Source organism: Salvelinus sp. IW2-2015, unplaced genomic scaffold (genome assembly GCF_002910315.2).
Source record: "Salvelinus sp. IW2-2015 unplaced genomic scaffold, ASM291031v2 Un_scaffold4087, whole genome shotgun sequence".
In the NCBI taxonomy this organism is placed as follows: Eukaryota; Metazoa; Chordata; class Actinopteri; order Salmoniformes; family Salmonidae; genus Salvelinus; species Salvelinus sp. IW2-2015.
The window spans coordinates 63,293-72,208 of NW_019945359.1; the positions used below are offsets into that span (position 1 = coordinate 63,293).

Below are 8,916 nucleotides of genomic sequence, written 5' to 3' on the forward strand. Positions count from 1 at the left end.
AATGAGCGAACAGTCTAATCACATGACAAGCCTGTCTGGAGTCAAATATGACTGATGTTTCCTCTTAGATATCCTGTTGGAGATGGATCCTACGTCTGTGTCAGAGGGGGAGAGTCACACTAAGATGTAGAACCCAATGTACAGTCGCTCTCAACCCCACCTACATCTGGTACAAGAACAGACAACGTCTAACCAACCCAGTCACCAGTTATAACAGTCTGATCCTAGACCCAGTCACCAGTTATAACAGTCTGATCCTAGACCCAGTCACCAGTTATAACAGCTGATCCTAGACCCAGTCAGCAGTGAGGATGCAGGGAACTACTCCTGTGCTGTAGAAGGCTTGAGAGAATCCTCTCTCCAGAAGAGACTCTCCTGTCAGATGTGGAGTACATGGGGTGTTGATATATCTACAGTGAAAGTCATTATCATCTCTCTAATACATGGTTCTATGTCAGTGTAATATACTAATCTATACTAATTACATCATCTCTGTAATACATGGTTCTACAAGTCAGTGTAAATACTAATCTATACTAATTTACATCATCTCTCTAATACATGGTTCTACATGTCAGTGTAAATACTAATCTATACTAATTTACATCATCTCTGTAATATATGGTTCTACAAGTCAGTGTAACATACTAATCTATACTAATTTACATCATCTCTGTAATACATGATTCTACAGTCAGTGTAACATACTAATCTATACTATTTTACATCATCTCTGTAATTTGTCATGTTTTGTTTCGTATAGTTGATCATCATGTCTTTTACCAGACGCTCCAAAGAACACCTCAGTGTCAGTCAGTCCCTCTGGTGAAATAGTGGAGGGCAGTTCAGTGACTCTGACCTGCAGCAGTGATGCCAACCCACCTGTGGACAAGTACACCTGGTACAAGAAGAACGTAACCTCACCAAAAGCATCAGGACAGAGTTACAGCATCACTAACATCAGCTCTGAGGACAGAGGAGAATACTACTGTGAGGCCCAGAATGGAAGAGGATCTATGAACTCTACAGCTCTGATGATCATTGTAGCAGGTAAAGTTCCCTCTTCAAAACTTCAATACAAATTGACAGGTTTCAAGCTGATCTTAATCATTGTGTTTTGACTGATTACACTTTGGTTTATAATTATGTGTTGGCTTATGATGTCACAAGTATTATAAGATTCCAAAATATTAACATGTTTTGTGTTGATATTTTATGATATGTTAGATTGTAGATTATAAGAACATGCCATGTACTCATATCATCCATATTTTATTATAGGGAAACAGTCCTCAGTTGTGACTGCAGCTGTAGGAATCATAGTGGTTGTTCTGGTTCTCATCCTCTGTCTCTCTGGACTCATGTGGTTCAGGTGAGTGAAGGAGGGAACATTGATGTTTGTATTATTCTTTCACCTTAGACCTCTGATTTGTTATTAACTTAATTCATTCATAAATGTATTTATTGGCCCTAATCCCTTAACTGTTAAACTGTATTAGTAACATATCAACTTCCACTAGAGGTCAGTAGAGAGCAGAACTCACTCTGTCCCTCTTTACAGGAGATTCACAGGAGGAAGTGATGCTACAACAGACACACAGGTGATTCTGTCAGTTATCAGTTACATCAGGGTTTTCCAATCCACCCCCCATGTACAGTCTAGGCCAAAAGTTTTGAGAATTACACAACAATTAATTTCCACAAAGTTTGCTGCTTCAGTGTCTTTAAATATTTTTGTCAGATGTTACTATGGAATACTGAAGTATAATTACAAGCATTTCATAAGTGTCAAAGGCTTTTATTGAGAATTACATGAAGTTGATGCAAAGAGTAGAAATTTGCAGTGTTGACCCTCTTTTTCAAGACCTCTGCAATCCGCCCTGGCATGCTGTCAATTAACTTCTGGGCCACATCCTGACCGATGGCAGCCCATTCTTGCATAATCAATGCTTGGAGTTTGTCAGAATTTGTGGGTTTTTGTTTGTCCACCTGCCGCTTGAGGATTGACCACAAGTTCTCAATGGGATTAAGGTCTGGGGAGTTTCCTGGCCATGGACCCAAAATATTGATGTTTTGTACCCCGATCCACTTAGTATCACTTTTGCCTTATGGCAAGGTGCTCCATCACGCTGGAAAAGGCATTGTTCGTCACAAACTGTTCCTGGATGGTTGGGAGAAGTTGCTCTCGGAGAATGTGTTGGTACCATTCTTTATTCATGGCTGTGTTCTTAGGCAAAATTGTGAGTGACCACTCCCTTGGCTGAGAAGCAACCCCAACATGAATGGTCTCAGATGCTTTACTGTTGGCATGCCACAGGACTGATGGTAGCGCTCACCTTTCTTCTCCGGACAAGCTTTTTTCCGGATGCCCAAACAAAGAAAGGAGATTCATCAGAGACAATGACTTTACCCCAGTCCTCAGCAGTCCAATCCTGTACCTTTTGCAGAATATAGTCTGTCCCTGATCTTTTTCCTGGAGAGAAGTGGCTTCTTTGCTGCCCATCTTGACACCAAGCCATCCTCAAAAAGTCTTCGCCTCACTGTGGTGCAATGCACTCACATCTGCCTGCTGCCATTCCTGAGCAAGCTCTGTACTGGTGTTGCCCGATCCCGCGCTGAATCAACTTTAGGAGACGGTCCTGGCACTTGCTGGACTTTCTTGGGCGCCTGAAGCCTTCTTCACAACAATGAACCCGTCTCTTTGAAGTTCTTGATGATCTGAATAAATGGTTGATTTAACTGCAATCTACTGGCAGCAATATCCTTGCTTGTGAAGCCCTTTTTGTGCAAAGCAAATGATGAGGCACGTGTTTCCTTGCAGGGAACCATGATTGACAGAGGAAGAACAATGATTACAAGCACCACCCTCCTTTGAATTTTCCAGTCTGTTATTCGAACTCAATCAGCATGACAGAGTGATCTCCAGCCTTGTCTCGTCAACACTCACACCTGTGTTAACAAGAGAATCACTGACATGTCAGCTGGTCCTTTTGTGGCAAGGCTTGTTAGCAGTGGAAATGTTTTGGGGATTCAGTCATTTGCATGGCAAAGAGGGACTTTGCATTGCAATTCATCTGATCACTCTTCATAACATTCTGGAGTATATGCATTGCCATCATACAAACTGAGGCAGCAGACTGTGAAAATTAATATTTGTGTCATTCTCAAAACTTTTGGCACGACTGTAGTGCTAGGCAAAAAACAAACGTGCACACAGGGGGCCCCAGCCAAGTTTGGGAAACCCTGAGTTACAACTCCAATTTTTTTAATTTACGACAGTCTCTTTCATACTATTTCATTGTTACTCCTCTCTCTCTCACACAGATGTCCGTCCTGACTGTAACAGTGACACTACACGGTCTGAACATGAGGACCATGTCCCTGACTAGGACACTCTGGCAGTATGTCTCTTAAAATGAATTTTGTTTGTTTGTGAGTGTGTTTGTGTGTTTATACATATTTGAATGTGTTTAGAGAAAATGGAAAGACTGGTGTTTCAAAGCACCACCTGCATTTCCTCCCTCTCTATCTCTCCTCTCTAATACAGTGGGGAGAACAAGTAGTTTGATACACTGCGATTTTGCAAGGTTTTCCTACTTACAAAAGCATGGTAGAGTCTGTAATTTTTATCATAGTAACACTTTCAACTGTGCGAGAACGGGAATCTAAAACAAAAATCAGAAAATCACATTGTAATGATTTTTAAAATAATAATTTGCATTTTTATTGCATGACATAAGTATATTGATCACCTACCAACTAGTAAGAATTCCGGCTCTCACAGACCTGTTTAGTTTTTTCTCCTTTAAGAAGCCCTCCTGTTCTCCACTCATTACCTGGCTATTAACTTCACCTGGTTTTGAACTCGTTACTGTATAAAAAGAACACCTGTCCAACACTCAATCAAACAGACTCCCCCAACCTTCCACAATGGCCAAGACCAGAAGAGCTGTGTCAGGACATCAGGGATTAAAATTGTAGACCCTGCACAAGCTGGGATGGCTACAGGGAACAATAGCAAGCAGCTTTGGTGAGAAAAGGCAACAACTGTTGCGTACAATTATTAGAAAATGGTAGAAGTTCAAGATGACGGCAATCACCTGGGTTCTGGGGCTCATGCAAGATCTCAACCTCGTGGCATCAATTGAATCATGAGGAAAGCGTGAGGGAATTCAGCCCAGAACTACACTGCAGGACTGGTCAACTGACCTGGAAAGAGGCTGGGACCACAGTCTCAAAGAAACCATTAGTAACCCACTACGGCCCGTCATGGATTAAAATCCTGCCAGCGCAGCGCAGGTCCCCTGCTCAAGCCAGCGCATGTCCAGGCCTGTCCTGAAGTTTGCCAAATGACCATCTGGATGATCCAGAGGAAGGAAATGGGAGAAGGTCAATGTGGTCTGCTAAGACAAAAATAGCGCTTTTTGTCTAAACTCCACTCGCCGTGTTTGGAGGAAGAAGAAGGATGAGGACAACCAAGACCACCCTGCCAACCATGAAAGCATGGAGGTGGAACCAAATCATTCTTTTTGGGGATGCTTTCTGCAAAGGGGACACGGGCGACTTCACCATATTGAGGGGAAGGATGGACTGGGGCCATGTTCCGCGCAGATCTTGGCCAACAACCTCCTCCCTCAGTAAGAGCATTGAAGATGGGTCGTGGCTGGGTCTCCGCATGACAACAACCCGAAACACACAGCCAGGGCAACTAAGAGTGGCTCCGTAAGAAGCAATCTCAAGGTCCTGGAGTGGCCTAGCAGTCTCCAGACCTGAACCCAATAGAAAATCTTTGGAGGAGCTGATAGTCCGTATTGGCCCAGCGACAGCTTCCCGAAACTGGAAGGATCCTGGAGAAGGCTGTATGGAGGAGTGGGGGCCAAAATTCCCTGCTGCAGTGTGTTGCAAAACTGGTCAAGAACTACAGGAAACATATGAATTCTGTAATTGGCAAACAAAGGGTTTCTTGTTACAAAATATTAAGTTCTGCTTTTCTGATGTATCAAATACTTATGTCCATGCAATAAAATGCAAATTCAAATTAATTACTTAAAAATCATACAATGTGATTTTCTGGATTTTTGTTTTAGATTCCGTCTCTCACAGTTGAAGTGTACCTATGATAAAAATTACAGACCTCCACATGCTTTGTAAGTAGGAAAACCTGCAAAATCGGCAGTGTATCAAATACTTGTTCTCCCCACTGTATATCTTTCCCTCTCTCTCTCGCTCTCTCTCTTTCTGTCCACAGAGTGTCCATCCTGACCCTACCAGTGACCCCAACAGCGACATGTACACATCTCTGAACATGAAGACCAGGTCACCAGAGTATGACACCCTGGCAGTAAGTGTGTTTGTGTGTCCATAAACATTTAATGGGAGTATAAATTGCTAATTCAGTATCTTCTTTCAGAATGTGAGGGGATCCTCCCACTGAAAAGAAACACTACAGAACCTGGACAGAAGAGAACCACCACCGAATCTGGACTGAAGTGAATCACCACAGAATCTGGACTGAAGAGCTACTGTTCCAATCCAAAGCCAGGCCTCACACCTCTATTCTCTTGCTATTATATCTAGATGGTTTTCCAGACCATGAACTTTAGCTTTTGAGTAAATGCTGGAATATATTTTTTATTATTATGATAACCATGTATATTGATTATGAATGGGATGGGTTATGCTTCTGCTTTTTTCCAATGGGATTTCCATTTCCATATTTTTTCTTGTGTACTAATCTGTTTACTATCTATAGTTTAAGATTATATTTCTGATATTTTTCTATGGGATTTTGCCATTTAGGGATTTATAACATCGATAGTCCTACTTTCCTCTGCAACTAATATGGATAATATTGATAAGAGCTTTTTAATATTTTTAGCTTTTGGGCCAAGTTCTCCTGATGTGTTTAATTATGTTTCACTTTGTTTTGCTGTCCGACATTATTCCGCATTTTATGTTTTATATTTTATAATACTATATTGTTTATTTTATGTTTAAACATGTAATCATCACATTACATACATTTAAACATTTGCAGTTGTTTACATTTTCTATTAATTATAATTGTATATCACATAATACTATATTGTTCTGTGTCATGATATCACTTGTTTTGTTGTCACATTTTTCATTATTACGTTTTTTATATACGTTAAATACATGTTTACCTTTGCAGTTTTTACTGTGTGGTTTAGTGTCAATAAAGTATAAGCATCATGTTTTAAATAAGATCAACATTTAAGACAATAAATACATAGATTATTTGATCAACTAATAATACATTGATTCATAACTATTTCCACGCAGCTCTTGTTTCTTGTATTTCTGCCTATTAGACACATGATGGCGGCATTGAATCATTTAACCATGAGTGGTGAGGACAGCGTTTCCTCAACTCAGTATTGGGGACCCAAAGGGGTGAATGTTTTGGTTTTATCACCGGCACTACACAGCTGATTCAAATAATCAAATCTTACTGTCGAGTTGATTACTCAAACACAGAGGCAGTGTTACTTAGTCGTATTATTAACTTTATAAATATTATTTATATTCACTGAAAAGACCCTAGTTTAACCCTTTGTGTGCTCCTCCAGTGAAGGGTATTCAGCTGTATAAGCACGGCCAGTATTTATTTGCACTAAAACAGCTGTTACAGCTGTTATCTTAACAGCACTCTGTAAGGTAGCACCATGGTGTAGCTGGAGGACAGCTAGTTTTTGTCCTCCTCTGGGTACAATGACTTCAATACAAAACCTAGAGGCTCATGGTTCTCAACCCCTTCCATAGACTTACACAGTAATTATGACAACTTCCGGAGGACGTCCTCCATCCTATCAGAGCTCTTGCAGCATGACCTGACAAGTTGTCCGACCAATCAAAGTATCAGATATTCAATCTAGTTCTGGAAGCATAAACTACAGCCAGCTAGCACTGTAGTGCATAAAATGAGGTGAGGAGTTGACTCAAAGAGAAAGACAATAGTTGAACAGTTTTGAACAAATACATTTCTTTAAAAATGAAGGAGAAGCAAGAGAGAGTGGGAGAGAGCTTGCAGACTATTTCGTTGTATTTTTTCCCTTTCACTTTCACTTACTTAGCCAGCAGCTAATGCAGCTAGCTAGTTCAGCCTACTCAAACAACCGTCTCAAACAGAGAGGGATGGTATGTTCGCTAGTTGGCAATTGCTATCCAACACTGGACCTCTTCCAAGTCAAGGTAAGCTTTTGGTGTAACTGCTACACTGCTTGCTGACTGTACACTGTACTGCATGATTGTAGCTTGTTTACTAACACATTAGTTCTAGTAGCTATGTTGACAATACGTTAGCTAATATGGTAACAATGATGTAGGCTGTGMGTAGCGTTAGCAGTCATGATATGAAGGTTTGGCTTGGAAAGGTTTTTTCTCCTGCTCACAGACAGCTGATGTGTTGTGCACTGAAGTCCACAAGTGAAGGGAAAAGGTGAGAGGAGTATAATGCAGAGATGTGAGAAGGAATTCTACAATGGGCAACGTGATCATGCTGTTTGAATGTGATCAGAGGTGTATTCATTCCACCGATTCTGTTGAAAAACGAAATCAAAAGGAACGAAATGGGGATAAACATACCTGAATTTGTCAAAAATGTAATCAAATGTTTCTCTCGACCTGTACACCTACGTTATAACCTTTCATTCAAAAGCTAGGATGTAGCAACCGCATGATGGCTATAGGGAACATTACTGTATCATGACATGTAGTAGCTTAAACATATCCATGTTACATTGAACGGGGAGAATGGAATATGAATGACAGTCATCCAAAATGCTGTGAAAGAAATATGGCCATGCTCAGAAAAAATGTGCGTCCTCCTTCATCTTAAATGTGTCTGTCTGTCTGTCTGTCTGTCTGTCTGTCTGTCTGTCTGTCTGTCTGTCTGTCTGTCTGTCTGTCTGTCTGTCTGTCTGTCTGTCTGTCTGGGCTCCTCGCTGGACTGGAGCGGGGCCACATAAGAAGGCTGGTTGGGAAGGAGTACAGAGAGGCACTTGAGCTGGCTGGCCCAGGGGGCCACACGCCTTCCTGCTGCTGGTTTCCTTGTCGGCCAGTCTCACTGAGGTGGGTCTAATAGTTCTCTAATCGTTCAGAGAATTCTATGGTCTTTTTATTGTGTCTCTGGTTTTTCATGTAGTACATGGTGTTTGAGTCTTTGAACAGTCTCTCATGTTCTGTGTTATTTCTTTTTGTTGACTTAATGATGCACATTGTGCTTAGAAACCCATCTATTGCATCGTCCTATTGTCCAGGTGGAGCGCAGAGTGCCGCTGAGATGGAGGAGTGTTTTGGGGAGGGGGTGTTGAAACACAACCCTGGTGCTGTTCACCTGTGTGACTACCTGGATGGGCCGGGGGCTGGACAGTACCTGGAGGGAGAGACCCTGGGCCTCAGGCGACGTGATTGACAGTGTGGCCAATTACCATTCAATTCACAACGCCCGACCGCAGGGACAGGAGCAGTCAGGAGCTGCTTGGAGAAGGTAACCCAATGACAACTCCATCCCACTTAATGATGTGAAACAATGGATCCAATTGAATAGTGCCTGTATGTGTCATGTGCTTCTACTGTCAATTGTAGGACCCACCCACTTATTGATACATCACTTTATTGGACACATCACTTTCAATACTTTTTATTGCTAGTACCACGGAATGTTGCAAATACGTTTAACTACCCGTGGTATTAATGATTGAGGGGCACTGGTGCTTATGCAGGGGGGGAGAACGGAAACAGTACAAGAACGAGATCTAATACGAACACCAAACAACCCGCATCATGGATGTAGTGAAGTCAGTAAAATACTTTGAAACCCAACCCCCCGTAATAGATGAACAACAAAAGGCATCTAGGTAGTGATTTGCTATATACTATGCGGAGACACAG

The 8,916-nt window shown here is 41.6% G+C and overlaps 1 protein-coding gene across 1 annotated transcript in view; it reads left to right on the forward strand.

The window, feature by feature from the left end:
- Nucleotides 1–8,916, forward strand: part of LOC112076851 (B-cell receptor CD22-like) — a 39,342-nt gene that overhangs the window by 6,523 nt on the left and 23,903 nt on the right. The window lies entirely within an intron of this gene.